General features: G+C 46.0%; 1 long non-coding RNA gene across 1 annotated transcript; it reads left to right on the top strand.

Annotated features, from left to right (window-relative positions):
• Positions 1 to 10208: 10208 nt before the first annotated feature.
• On the top strand, positions 10209 to 12285 carry LOC308465441. Its single transcript, XR_013980442.1, has 2 exons — positions 10209 to 10344; positions 11890 to 12285. It is a non-coding gene; the product is annotated as an uncharacterized lncRNA (long non-coding RNA).
• The last annotated feature ends 1260 nt before the right edge of the window (positions 12286 to 13545 follow it).

Below are 13545 nucleotides of genomic sequence, written 5' to 3'. Positions count from 1 at the left end.
ACTCCTATATTCCAATCAGTATTATCACAGGCTCACAGCTCAAGGACATATTTCAGCCTGGCAAAAACATTTCAGGTCAAGGAGCAGACATGGCGTGGTCTGTGTCCTGGAGAGATGTGTGGCCCTGCAAGAATTCTGAGGGCCTGATAAGGACTGGAGGGTCATATTTGACCACTTCCAGCCTGAGTTTCTCCACCCACCCTCTAGAATGTAGATGATAGGTGTTTTTGAAACTACATCTCCCAGGATTCCATGTGCCTAGGGAGGCATTCAGGGCAAATAGGTGAAGTAAGGTAAGGACCCCTGGACAGTTAAGTCCAGTCAAAGGCCACTTTCTGAGCTCTTCTCAATTTTGGGGAGAGCGGTGGAGGAAGGCTGTCCAGAGACTGTGACTCTATTAACCCTCTCGCTTCCAGTGTTTCTTCTCCTAGCTGTTCACCATCCAGTGTTTCCCAGCTTCTGCCTTCTGAACTATGCCCCTCTGCAAACCACTGTTCCAAATCTATACTTTCCTCAAGCTCCTGGGAAGATTCAGGATCTGGAGCAGGAGCAGGGGGAGGGCGAGGCTCCCACCACCCCTCCTCAGTGCAGCCCTGTCCCTGACACAGGTTGAGTCATTGTATGTTGAGAAATGGCACCTTTGGGGAGGAAATGAAAAGAAGAAGACGAGCTTGAGTCATCGATTTTGCTAACAAATAGCCTCAAAGCACAATGATACATGCAGAATATAATGGGTGTTGTGGACCCAGAAACCTGAAGAGTCACCTGCATCTTTACCTGAGATGTAGCTGAGAAGTGCAAGGAAGCCCGGAGCTCAGACCCATTCTAGAGCAGCCTGCCTTTCTCAAAGGAACAGATAAGGTGCAAGGATCTTCTGGGGTTTTTTCTGAAATCCCACCAGGAACTGCAGGTGACATTACTGTCTTGGAAAGCTACTGGTGCCCATTGGCTTTGCTAGAAATGCCACTCCTCCTCTGACCTTCTTGCCCACCCAATGATCAGAGAAGATATTGAAACGAGTGGGGGTATTTAAAAAGAAGAGGGGGGGAAGGATCCTGGCGTAGTTCAGAAATGAGACTAAAATGGTGTAAATAGAGTAGAGAGGGAACTAAGGCAGGATCTGGAAAACCAGGAAGATCCTGTTTTCCGGTGAACAGTAATCCAAACACCAAAGACTTGGTGAGGCAGCAGGGGAGCTCCAGAAATAGATTAGCATTTTTCCTGGGGTCCAGAGCAGAGGGGGAAAACACTCCTCCACCCCAAACATCGGAATGCCAACCAAACTCTGAGCAGGACTGAAGAGGAAGCACTACAGATGGAGCCATGCATGGTGGAGATGCTTCATTTCACATCACAGGTGTGGGGGTTGCTCTCAAATCCTCATTTTGCCCAGTTTGTGAGAAGTGGACCAACATCTCCCCCTGAAGATAAAATCAGGGATAGCAGGCAACATATAAGCTGCATGCAACATGAGCCCTAATGGGGTATTATGTGAAAACTCCTTTTCATTCTTAGTGCTTCAGCACTACATATGTATTCACACATTGAAGTAAGACCCTGATTTTCCACAGCATGCCTGCCTGATATGGCCAAGATCTTCCTCTTATCTTTTAGTAATAGTGATTCTACTGTGTCTGGTCAGTGCAAGTTGATAAAATAAGGCCCTGCTGGCTTTGTCCAGCAATGTTGTGGTCATCTTTAACACATACCAACATTTTCAACCACTTGAATGTGAGTTCTTGCTGGGGTGGTTTGCTCTGCAGGCACCTTTCTTTAATCCGCTTGCCATGAGATTTGGCAACCTGCAGTGTGTACTGAGGTCACTGGGTGATCTTCATGTGGAGAAGAAGATTCAGTCAAATGCCATTTTAGTTCCATCTGGCTCTATCCTTGAAAGAGCTTCAGGCATAAATTTAGCTCCGTACCAAATCTGAACGCCCTCTTCAGCAGGAAGAGTAAAGGTTTTTGTCTCAGTTCCCCATTAGAATTGATCACAGTGTAACTCATTGCTAAACCAAGCCGCACAGTAATAGTCAGCCTCATCTTCAGCCTGGACGTTGGTGATGGTTAAATAGCCCATATTCCCAGAGACGGAAGCAGTGAATCGATCAGGGATGCCTTCTCCCCTGCTGCCACCATTATAATGCACATAGCGAGGGGCCTGAGCAGGTCTCTGTTGATACCACTCAATAGTGTCACGACTACTGCTGGCGGTGCAGGGGAGTTTAGCCGTGTTTCCTGGGGATACAGACTCAGACGCAGGTTGAGTCAATGTAGACTGTGAAATGACACCTTTGGAAGATGGAAAAATGAAAGGAAAACAATTAACCTTGTTTGTGCTTCCAAATCTCTAACGGGTCCTATGATTAATGCACAGTATTGATTTGTTGTTGAGCCAGAATCCGAGGGAAAGGGAATCCTCCACACTCTTACCTGAAAAGTAGCTGAGAAGTGCAAGGGAGCAGAGAGTCCAAGCCAGGGCGAGCTCTCTAGAGGCTTCTGACTTTGTCAAAGAAACAGACCACCGGCAGCAGACTTCCTGCTTCTCTCTTTGATCCCCCAGGAACTGCAGATTGAGGGTCTGTCATATAAAGTTATTGATGCCCATTGGCTTTCCTAGAAATGCCTCACCTCCTCTGAGGAGGCAGGAGATTCCAGGCCAGCCAATGATCACAGAAGACATTTGCATGAGGGAGGGGACTTAAAAAGAAGAGTGGAGGCTCCTGGCTTTGTCCTGGGATGACGGAAATGTGCAGCCAGAGTGCATTTAATCTTTGCATTTCTGAAAGACTGGGCACATTTGGTTCCCTTAGAACAAAGAAAATTGAAGGTTGCAAAAGTCCAGGAAAAATATTATAACTTTGACACAGTCTGGGGCGACTTTATAGATCATACAAATGATGAACGGTGCCTGTCACCAGCAACACATTTTGGAGTGCACGAAGCGCATATTTTAATTAGTATTTGTTCCTTTTTTCCTCCTGTCTTGTATATACAAAGTACTGCAGACCAGTACTGCTGCTGACATGTCTATTTATTATTATGATTATTTGCGTTTTCAAAAACAGGAACAGAGAGCATATTTAACCCCCCTCCCCTCCCCCTGTCCCACTTACAACTTCATACATCGTGTATACATATTTTCCAAGTTATTACATCTTAACTTTTATGCTTATTTTCTTAGTTGTAAGTGTTTACCCAAACCAGCACTTCTAATATTAATATAAATAACAGCAGGGACATTGGGCAACCTCCTCCTTTTATATATCATACGTAAAATGTATCTTTTCATTTGTGGTCAACAGACTAAGCGATGGAGGTTACCGTGTATCGTTCTGTGTTTGTTAAGATTTTGATGGTTTTGGCATATACACTGCGGCAAGGTTCTGTGTCGTCTTCAGAGATGACTCTCGGACTGCTTGCCCCTGCCATTGAGGGGGCCGTGGCCATACAACATGCACATGACATGCGTGCGTGCTGTGTGACATGCTGACATCATGCATGCACATTGCAGAATGCCTTTCCCCATGTACGCCCACTCAACCCTGCAAAATCGGCGCTGTTACAGGTGCCAACTAATACTTATGCATTTGGGGAAAAAAATCTTTTTTTCATGTGGCCTTCATTGCACTGTTTTTGGCACAGGTCAATTCTGTATCCAGGGCAGCTGTCTACCAACTCCACCTGGTACGCAGGCTGAGACCTTACCTGCCCGCGGACTGTCTCGCCAGAGTGGTGCATGCTCTAGTTATCTCCTGTTTGGACTACTGCAATGCGCTCTTCGTGGGGCTACCTTTGAAGGTGACCCGGAAACTACAGCTAATCCAGAATGCGGCAGCTAGACTGGTGACTGGGGGCGGCCGCCGAGACCACATAACACTGGCCTTGAAAGACCTACATTGGCTCCCAGTACGTTTCCGAGCACAATTCAAAGTGTTGGTGTTGACCTTTAAAGCCCTAAACAGCCTCGGCCCAGAATACCTGAAGGAGCGTCTCCACCCCCATCGTTCTGCCCGGACACTGAGGTCCAGCGCCGAGGGCCTTCTGGCAGTTCCCTCATTGCGAGAAGCAAAGCTACAGGGAACCAGGCAGAGGGCCTTCTCGGTAGTGGCGCCCGCCTTGTGGAACGCCCTCCCATCAGATGTCAAAGCGATAAACAACTACCTGACATTCAGAAGACATCTTAAGGCTGCCCTGTTCAGGGAAGTTTTTAATGTGTGACATTTTAGTATATTTTTGGTCTCTGTGGAAGCTGCCCAGAGTGGCTGGGGAAACCCAGCCAGATGGGCGGGGTATAAATAATAAATTATTATTATTATTATTATTATTATTATTATTTTGTTACCTGTTGAAAATATTTTTGTTTAGGCAAGCCTTTTTGCGTTGAATGCTGATACGGGTTTTAATCTCTTTTTAGCTTATTGTTGATTTCAATTGTTTCTGAAAGTTTTGAATAGGAGTTCAAAACAGTTTATTGCAGATAATTTCATTGATTTTGTGAACCACTTTGAGGCTTCATTATAATCAAGAGGTGTATATAAATCTTGTGAAATAAAATTAAAAAAAACAGAGCAGTTCATTAAAACTGACTGTTCTATCTCTACTGTTGGAAGATGTATGCTTCCAAATAAAAATGGCTGGGAGATTGCTGTTGCAGTCAGGTCCATAATAATCTGGCTGGTTCATGTGAGAAAAACATATTGGGCTAGGGGTTTATCCACACTTGTCCTGTGTCTAAAAAGCAGAGGTCCATGGGGGATATATCCAGCCTCATATAACTCTACTTAATGCACAATACCAGTAGCAGTAAAGCTCTGCTAGATGAAATTTTCGTAGGCTCTGGTCTAATTTTTTGGGAATCCTGCAATGTGTTTACGTTTTTACTCTGCTAACTATACAGGTATGTTGGAATCTGCTCTGGATCAATACTGAGTAGAATTCCATGACATATCTCTAGTGATTCTAAGCTGCCAGATGTGAAGGAGGAAGGTGGAAGGTTTTTGTCTCAGTTCCCCATTAGAATTGATCACAGTGTAACTCATTGCTAAACCAAGCCCCACAGTAATAGACAGCCTCGTCTTCAGCTTTGAGGTTGGTGATGGTTAAATAGCCAGTATTCCCAGAGATAGAAGCGGTGAATCGATCAGGGATCCCTGTTCCTCTGCTGCAAACATTACAATGCACAAAGCGAGGGGCCTGCCCAGCTTTCTGTTGATACCAGTAAATATAGCCGCCGCTGGGACTGCTGCTGGCAGTGCAAGAGAATTTAGCTGTTTGTCCTGGGGACAAAGACTCCGATGTAGGTTGAGTCACAGTGTGTTGAGAAATGACACCTTTGCAAAAAGAAAAAGAAAGAAAGAGAAGATATTGATTCACAGGATTTTCTCACAAACATCCTAAAAGCAGTATGATAAAGGCAAACTGCAGTTGGTGCTAATTTGCCCAGAAGCCTATGGAAAGGGAATCTTCCACATCCTTACCTGAGAAATAGCCAAGAAGTGCAAGAAAAGACAGAGCCCAGGCCATGTTAAGCTCTCTAAATGACTTGGGCTTTCTCAACAGCAGGTTAAGCAGCAGGGACCTTCCTGTTTCCTTCTATACCCTGCAGAAACCGAAGAGGAAGGAGCTGTCCTATAAAGATGTTGACCCTCGCTGGCTTTGCCAGAAATGCCTCTTTTCCTCTTCTGAGAAGGCGGGACATTTTAGCTCAGCCAGTGAGCAGAGAATATATTTGCATAAAGGAGAGTTTTAAAAGACGATGGAAGGGTCATGGCTTTGCCCTGGAATGGGAGTTTATGAATAAGAATAGGAAAAGAGGAAATGTGAATGTGTGTGTGTAAATGTGGGGACTGTCTACTTTCCTGTTAATAGTTGCTCTCTCCCAGTGCCGCAACCTCATAGTTGCCTTTGACTGGACTTAACCGTTCAGGGGTCCTTTACCTTTTACCTTTGCATGTCAAGGTCCTCCAATCCACCCCCAAATGATTCACACTTCACACATAATTTTTGTTTAAGGTTTTTGGCATAATTTTGGCCACAACTTTATTAAAATACATAAATGTGAGTGGTTGCTTAGGCATTGGTTATGACTATCTGTCCCCACGCCTAGGGACAGAACTGACTTCCGGATTCCAGCGAAAGCCAGTAAGGGAAAACAATATTGGGGAGAGCATGGAGCCGGGCACCAGACCCTCACCCCCCCCCCTCATGTTCCCTGAGGCTTGCATGGCCCTAAGCCCCCTTCAGGGGTACGGACGAAAGAATGGCAAGCCCCTGGATTCCTTTAACGGAATTCCCTTTCCGCAGCAGCATTGGAAGGGCAGGCACCACCAACACTTACCCCTCCACCAACCAATTTTTTAACCAATGCCTAACCGCAACCTTACAAGTTGTGACGATTTGCTACGCAGTAGGCAAAAACCAAATGGCACCAGCCAATCAGCCAATTGGACAAAATTCCTACCAGGCCCCTGCCCCAAAAGCAGGCGACCCCATGACAGGCATAGCAAGATCAATCAAGATTCCTAAAATTAGGGAGGTTGGGCGGGTGATCCGATGCACACAGCAAAAGTGCCTAGTCAGAGCTGCGTGACTTCATTTTATAACCTTTGGTCCAACCCCCTAAATGGCAACACAAAAAATTGCCCAACAACCCAATCGCCCAATCACTGCGGATGGTCATCCAAACTAACCCACCCAGCAACAGAGGGGTGGCCTTACAGACCCCACCGCAACACGTGCTCTCTATTAATGAGAACACGCTTTAGTAATCCAAATACTAAAGAGTCAATAGGAGGGGGCTGGGGCTGAGAGCTGCAGGTAAAGGTAGTTGTTTTTTCTGCGTTCCATGCTAGAGAAGGACACATTTTTCATCTCAGATAAAAGTAAGCTTGCTTTGTGACAGCCATTGTAGTGAGCTCAACAGAAAACCAATCAAACAATTTGAACAGACAGAGTGCCAATAAATGGAAACCCAGGTGAGAGAAACGGTCAAAACTTCAAAAAATAGAACGAATGGGGAAATGAAATGAATCTGTCTGCACACATCTCCCAGTAAACTGAACATGACTGAACAGGAAGCGCCAGAAAAGGAGCCATGAATGGGAGTCTTCTGCTTCACTTCACATCACAGGTGCCGGGGCACAGGCCATCTCTCGAATCCTCTAACATACCAAATGTGGGAGAAATTGAGCAACACAGCCCCCTAAGGGTGAACTCTAGAATAGCTGGTATTGTGCATGGAAATGTTGTTTACCTTCCCGCTGCAGCAGTACCTAAACCACTGAGCCTCTTGCGCTTGCCGATCAGAAAGTCGGTGGTTTGAATACCCATGACGGAGTGAGCTCCTGTTGCTCTGTCCCAGCTTATGCCAACCTAGCAGTTCGAAAGCACGCCCGTGCAAGTAGATAAGTTATGTATAGCAGCATGAACACTCATGGTGTGTAAAAGGAGCCCTAATGCTCTTTATCACCGCTCCAGCATTAATCTTGGGCCTCAGCCCAAGGAGCGTCTTTGAGGAGATTTCACCCCTCCCATATCCAAGAATCTCCTGAGGAGTCTGCTGATTCTCCAGAGAGGAGGAGGCGTGTTCTGCTCTCTACTTATTCTACTCCAGCACCGAGTCAGTCAGTCAGTCAGTCAGTGAGTGTCCGAGAGAGAGAGAGAGAGACTGAGTGTTAGAGATCGTGTGTAGAGATAAGGTTGCTGCTAAGAGCAGCTGCAGACACTCAGTGCAGTGCAGCATTCATTTATTTATGCTTAGACCTATTTAGCTCTGTATATAGTTGTATAATAGTTGTAGATAGAATAAAGAAGATATTCTACAGAGCTGCTCTCCGAGTTGTTTATATACTCTGCTAGACTCTGATGTACTCTGCTGTGCGACGACTGTCTTCTTGTTGGAGTGAATCCGGTGCTCACAACTCTAAGCTGTGAGTCCACAGCACTTTGACCTGTTCTTGTGTAGAAGGTGGTCTCTGGAAGTGCTACCCAGCTCGCCTAGCCCAGTCGGGGCTGAAGTGGATGAGTCCAGTTGGTGGCACTGGCTCAAGGGCGATGCTGACCGTCTTCACCTCCATCGTTCAGCCGTGACAATGAGGTCCAGCTCCGAGGGCCTTCTGGCGGTCCCTCACTGCAAGAAGTGAAGTTACAGGGAACCAGGCAGAGGGCCTTCTCGGTAGAGGCGCCCGCCCTGTGGAATGCCCTTCCATCAGATGTCAAGGAAATGAACAACTATCTGACTTTTAAAAGACATCTGAAGGCAGCCCTGTTTAGGGAAGTTTTTAATGTTAGGTCTTTTATTGTGTTTTTAATGTTCTGTTGGAAGCTGCCCAGAGTGACTGGGGTGGTCCAGGTGGTCCAGGTGGTCAGATGGGCGGGGTATAAATAAGTTGTTGTTGTTGTTGTTGTTGTTGTTGTTGTTGTTGTTGTTGTAATATTTGAGTGAGAATAGGCTTTTCCAGAACACCTTTGTCTGACATGGAATATTTAAGTTGTTGTTCACAATCAGTTTCCCTTCCCAGAACTGCCCTTTGGGACATCGTCCCCCAGGAACAACTGTTTAACACCACCTGCAGCTCCCGGACTAGTCACAAGGGTAGTCTCAAATAGAGAGCATTTCAGTAATACAGCCTTACATTTAAGAGTACTGTTGCTTTGTCTGCTCAGTGGTGTCTTCAGAGCTGTGAATGAGGAAGAGTAAAGGTTTTTTTGTCTCAGTTCCCCATAAGATTTGATCACTGTGCAACACGTTATAGCTGTTAAGCCAAGCTGCACAGTAATAGACAGCTTCATCTTCAGCCTGGATGTTGGTGATGGTTAAATAGCCATTGGTTCCGGTGGCAGAAGCAGTGAATCGATCAGGGATCCCTTCTCCCCTGCTGCCACCATTAACATGCACAAAGCGAGGAGCCTGCCTAGGTTTCTGTTGATACCAGAAAATATAGGTGCCACTGTGACTATCGCTGGCTGTACAAGAGAGTTTAGCCATCTGTCCTGGAGACACAGACTCAGAGGCAAGTTGAGTCATTGTATGTTGACAAAGGACACCTTTTGCACAAAGAAAAAGAAGAAGACATCGATTCACTTATTTTGCTCACAAATATAATAAAAGCACTGTGTGGTTGGTGTTGTTTGCCCAGAAACCTATGTAAGGGGAGTCCTTCACATCCTTACCTGACAAATAGGTGAGAAGTGCAAAGAAGGACAGAGGCCAGGCCATGGTGAGCTCTCAAAAGGGGTTGGGGTTCCTCAAATAAACAGTGAACTGCCAGGAACCTTCCTTCTGCTATTTTAGATCCCCTCAGGAACTGAAGAGGAAGGGTCTCATATATATAGCAATAGACGCCTATTGACGCATTGACTTTGCAAGAAACGCCACACCTCTTCTGAGGAGGTGTGACATTCTAGACCAGCCAATGAAGACAAGATATTTGCATGAGGGAGAGTTCTGGATAGGGCTAGAACTCTGCAATATTCTGCCAGTAATAATAATACAGTGGTACCTCGGGTTAAGAAATTAATTCGTTCGGGAGGTTTGTTCTTAACCTGAAACTGTTCTTAACCTGAAGCACCACTTTAGCTAATGGGGCCTCCCGCTGCTGCCATGCCACTGCCGCACTATTTCTGTTCTCATTCTGAAGCAAAGTTCTTAACCCGAGGTACTATTTCTGGGTTAGCGGAGTCTGTAACCTGAAGCGTATGTAACTCGAGGTACCACTGTGGGCGGCTTCCAACAGAATATTAAAATACAATAGTCTATTAAACATTAAAAGCTTCCCTAAACAGGACTGCCTTCAGATGTCTTCTAAAAGTCTGGTAGTTGTTTTCCTCTTTGACATCTGGTGGGAGGGTGTTCCACAGTGCGGGCGACACTACTGAGAAGGCCCTCTGTCTGGTTCCCTGTGTTGCAGGAACCACCCCCCCCCATATTATTCAGTTTGTACACACACAACACACTCACGACATACGCGACATTTCTGTTATAAATTCATAGTAAATCAACCGTACATCAGATTTACACCGGTCCACTTTTATTTTGCTCCATGAAGAAACGACTATCAAAGGGGGATGGTTTGATACAGGACAGCCATAATCCCTTAAGCTTACCAACACATACTCAGGAGCCCTACCTAGTTGGCATGCCAACTTTGATGGTCCCAGACAGAAGACCATCATTGTCACAAAGGACTTGCATATGGGAGTGGATTCAACACGGACTGAAACAAAGGACAATGATCAGATCTTCCCTCTGGGGGCAGAAAACTGCCAACTCCCCTTTGTCCTCTGGAAATGACTCATGGGGATGGGGAAAAGGAGGAACCAGCCAGGTGACAAGATACTCAGGTTACCTCCACAACTCCTCCCTCAACCCCTCCTTTTTGTCATGTAGTTGTGATATAGTCTTAGGGGTGTAGTTTGGGGGATTAGCAACTAATAAAAGTTGGGGACTTCTTTTGTTCTGGGCTTCCATCTTGCTTCATCTTGTTGTGGGTGGGAGTCCTGTTGCGACAGATTCCAATAAAGGCCAAGCCTACAGGCTGCTGTTTTGCTCCAAATTGTCCTGGTTGGTGTCTTTGTTTTTTGCCCAAGGGAGCCCTCGGATTCCTCCGTTAACACCTGTAACCTCACTTCTTGCAGTGAGGGAACCGCCAGAAGGCCCTTGGCTCTGGACCTCAGTGTCCGGGCAGAACAATGGGGGGTGGAGATGCTCCTTCAGGTATACATGGCCGAGGCCGTTTATGACTTTAAAGCTCATCACCAACACTTTGAATTGTGCTCGGAAACGTACTGGGAGCCAATGCAGGTCTTTCAAGACTGGTGTTATATGGTATCGGCAGCCGCTCCCAGTCACCAGTCTAGCTGCCGCATTCTGGATTAGTTAAAAGTGGCATGGCTCCCTCACCCCACCCCCCAGGAAGCAGTGTGGGGAGCCACTTTGCCAGCAACCTTCCCCCTTCATTTATTGTAAGGCTGTGAATATAAGCTGCAGTTTAACTTTTCCAGATTAGAAATTGGGGGGGAAACTGTGGCTTATATTTGGGCCAATATGTTGATGATGGGGGTGGTGACAATGATGATTACTCTGCCCATCTGACTGGGTTGCCACAGCAACTCTGGGTAGCTTCCAACATATATAAAACACAATAGAACATTATACATTTTTTAAAAAAAACTTTCTCCAGGGCTGCCTTCATATGTCTTCTAAAGGTTGTGTAGTTACTGATCTCCTTGGCTCAGGGATTGCATAACAGCATACCCACCAACATTCCTTTGATTAAAACAGGGACATCCCAAGGAAAAGCAGGACATTCTGGGATCAAATCAGAAACCAAGAAAGCTTCTATAAATCCAGGACTGCCCCTGGAAAATAGGGACACTTGGAGGGTCTGATGTTCTACCTCCAAAGTTGAAAGAAATTTGTCTCCAAATAAAAGTTGCCTCCGAACAAATGCTGTCTGGTCTGGAATTGCAAGAGGGGAGAGTTACTGTCCACTCAGGTCCTGCTTGCAGGCTCCTAGTACTTATATAAATTCAATTAATAATAATAACCACAACCATCTGGCCAGTTCCTGTGAAAACGAGATAGTGAACTAGAGGGGACTTTCACCTGATCCAGTAAGACTTTTCTTGTGGTCCTATTGGCTTGTGACCTTCCATTTCTTTCTTTTCTTTTTGCTTTGGGTGGAAGGGCAGAATGGAAATTAAATATGTAAAGTGGTAGTAGGGTGTGGTGATTTGTGCATGGAAGGTGGGGCTGACCTCAATGTAGAGAACTGATGGGAGCAGTGCAATTTCTGTTTCCTTCACCTACGTCATTCCCAAAAAAACAAAAACCAACTTCAGGAACAGATCAAATTAATATATATTCTCAACTCCCTTCTATGACAGAGGAAGACAGAAGGTTTTTGTCTCAGTTCCTCATCAGACTTGATCACCGTGCAACAAGCTATAGCTGTTAAACCAAGCCCCACAGTAATAGATAGCCTCATCTTCAGGCTGGATGTCAGTGATGGTTAAAAAGCCAGTGTTTCCAGAGAAGGAAGCAGTGAATCGATCTGGGATGCCTTCCCCCCTGTTGCTGCCGACGTACTGCACATAGCGAGGGGCCTGTCCAGGTCTCTGCTGAAAAAAGGCAACATAGCTGCTGCTGCGACCATCACTGGACGTACAGGAGAGTTTAGCCGTTTGCCCCAGGGACACAGTTTCAGAGGCAGGCTGAGTCAGAGTATGCTGTGAAACGACACCTTTGTGGAAAAGAAAAAAGAATAAAATGACCTCGATTCATTCCTTCTGCTCCTAAATATCAGGCTGGCACTGTGATAAAAACACAATATAAATAGTTCTGCAATGGGCTAGAGGCCGGTGGAAAGGGAGTCCTCTACATTCTTACCTGAAAAGTAGCTGAGAAGTGCAAGGAAGGATAGAGCCCAGGCCATGATGAGCTCTCTAGAGGAACTGGAATCTCTCTCGAGAAACAGATCACTGGCAGGGATCTCCCTGCTTCTCTTTTAAATCCCCTCAGAACTGCAGGTGGCGTTTCTGTCATATAAAAGGATCGGCACCCATTGGCTTTGCTAGAAATGCCAATCTTCCTCTGAGGAGGTGGGGCATTCTAGTTCTGTCAATAAAGAGAGATGGCGTTTGCATGAGAGAGGTTATTTTTCAAAGAAGCAGGAAGGCTCCTGGCTTTTCCTGGTGGGGGAGCAATATGTAGCTTCTGAAGCATCACACAGAACTAAGAGTAGAGATGGAACAAATAAGGTGTTTGTGTGTAAATCTGAGGAACAGCTATTTTCCTGTTAAAGGTAAAGGAAAAGGGACCCTGACCATTAGGTCCAGTCGTGGCCGACTCTGGGGTTGCAGGGCTCATCTTGCTTTATTGGCCGAGGGAGCCGGCGTACAGCTTCCGGGTCATGTGGCCAGCAGGACTAATCCGCTTCTGGCGAACCAGAGCAGCGCACGGAAACGCCGTTTACCTTCCCGCCAGAGCAGTACCTATTTATCTACTTGCACTTTGACGTGCTTTCGAACTGCTAGGTCGGCAGAAGCAGGGACCGAGCAATGGGAGCTCACCCCGTCGCGGGGATTTAAACCGCCAACCTTCTGATCGGCAAGTCCTAGGCTCTGTGGTTTAACCCACAGCGCCACCCGCGTCCCAACAAATAAGGTGTTTGTGTGTAAATCCGAGGAACAGCTATTTTCCTGTTAACAATACCCCAAATACTGAAGAATCAGAGGACTGGCAGGGAGGAAGGCAGCTCCAATTAAATATTTGCTCCCCCCCCCCCGTAGTCCAGACAAGAGGGGGACACATTTTGCCCCTCCAGCAAAGAAAATGAAGCTTGTTTTGTAACAGCCATAGTAATGTGCTCAGTAAAAAGAAAACACCATTCAAACAAAGGAATGGTACTGATGAATGGAAACCAAATTGAGAAAAGCTTCAAAAACTAAAATGAATGGGGAAATGACATGAATCTATCTCCCAGGCAGCTGAGAATGACTGAAAAAGAAGCACAAGAAATGTGGTGAAGTTTATTAGTGCCC

Source organism: Podarcis pityusensis (assembly GCF_964106645.2).
Source record: "Podarcis pityusensis genome assembly, chromosome: 16".
Classification (NCBI taxonomy): Eukaryota; Metazoa; Chordata; class Lepidosauria; order Squamata; family Lacertidae; genus Podarcis; species Podarcis pityusensis.
The sequence above is the reverse complement of the archived record's forward strand: the minus strand, read 5'-3'. Positions and strand labels throughout refer to the sequence as shown.